The sequence below is a fragment of the Priapulus caudatus genome, unplaced genomic scaffold (genome assembly GCF_000485595.1).
Source record: "Priapulus caudatus unplaced genomic scaffold, Priapulus_caudatus-5.0.1 Scaffold501, whole genome shotgun sequence".
NCBI lineage: Eukaryota > Metazoa > Priapulida > Priapulimorpha > Priapulimorphida > Priapulidae > Priapulus > Priapulus caudatus.
Genome location: NW_014577562.1, coordinates 80,286 through 81,802, shown reverse-complemented (window position 1 = coordinate 81,802; position 1,517 = coordinate 80,286). Strand labels below are relative to the sequence as shown.

Here is a 1,517-nt window from a genome sequence, read left to right as displayed (position 1 = left end):
TCTTATAGTGCGTATACGCGTATATAGTGCGTATACTCGTATATAGTGCGTATACTCGTATATAGTGCGCATACGCGTATATAGTGCGTATACGCGTATATAGTGCGTATACTCGTATATAGTGCGTATACTCGTATATAGTGCGTATACGCGTATATAGTGCGTATACGCGTATATAGTGCGTATACGCGTATATAGTGCGTGTACGCGTATATAGTGTATACTCGTATATAGTGCGTATACTCGTATATAGTGCGTATACGCGTATATAGTGCGTGTACGCGTATATAGTGCGTATACTTGTATATAGTGTGTATTTCATGTGGGAGTGCAAACCGCGTTTTGGCGTCGATAGATGTGAACGTAATGACATTATCCGATGTCTAATGGTGGCTGAAACATTAGCTTCTACATGCACCAGTGACCTACAGCCTTATTGGTTCACCAGATATAAACTCTATCCCTGAATCAACATCGTAAAAGGGAAGTGAAGTCGGTGGCGGTGACGCCGTGTGCTGTTTCTCTACTGCCTCGTGGAAGTATGTCCCAATGTCTCAGTCGACAACGTTTATCGATCTTTGCGTGTACTTACAAAACTTGGAATTCGGAATTCATTCGTTACGTTGCTCCGTACGCTGTGTTCCTTCCGCCGTTTCTTGTACTTGTGGCGTGCTGTTATAGATTGATGTTCTAGGTTCGTGGTAGCATGACCGCACGCTGCCCTGTTGGTTGGAAGAAAAAAATGGCCACCCAAGAGTAAAACGATCCGTTGATGGATTTTTCGCCACGAGTAAATCGGATTCAATCCTATTTATTCCGAGAGCGCATGCATTCACGCGCGCAAAGAACAGCAACCGTTGGATGTTCAATCTAGGCAATCTATTAGGTCGTAATGGAAGGATAGTAGCTACTGGAAGATGAGAAATTACGATCATAGAGCTATTTGGACGTCACGTGACAATATTCAGTGTGACTATGCTAGTAATGCCCCAGGATACAATGATACATCTTCCCATGTACTGTACATGGGGAGTGAGAATATATTACGGGCAAATATATAGTCTTTTGAATTAAATAAAAAAAAATATATTAAAATTAAATTTGATTAAATGTATTTTAAATTATCCTTATTTATGCTTACACTTGTTTTATCGTATTGATCAGCTGCTTGAGTTTTATTTTTTATTACGTTGAATAATTTGCTAATCCTTATTCCTTAAGAAAGGGCATGTTGTGTGCTAAACCCTTTAATAGACAGGAGTCAAAAGCTTAATTTAACTAATAGACAGACTAATTGTAGACTCAATTCCAAAACAGTGAGACACCCAATCCATTCACCTGTTGTTCTGTCCTTCTAACTGTCCATCCATCCATCCTGATCCATCCATCCATCCATCCATCCATCCATCCATTTACCCATCCATCCATCCATATCCCACCATCCATTCATCCATCCATCCATCCATCCATCCATCCATCCATCCATCCATCCATCCATCCATCCATCCCCCCATCCA

The 1,517-nt window shown here is 40.8% G+C and overlaps 1 protein-coding gene across 1 annotated transcript in view; it reads left to right on the top strand.

Annotated features, from left to right (window-relative positions):
• LOC106811064 (urease accessory protein D-like) overlaps positions 1 to 1,517 on the top strand; it is a gene marked incomplete at its 3' end in the record, with an annotated part of 25,678 nt that overhangs the window by 23,234 nt on the left and 927 nt on the right.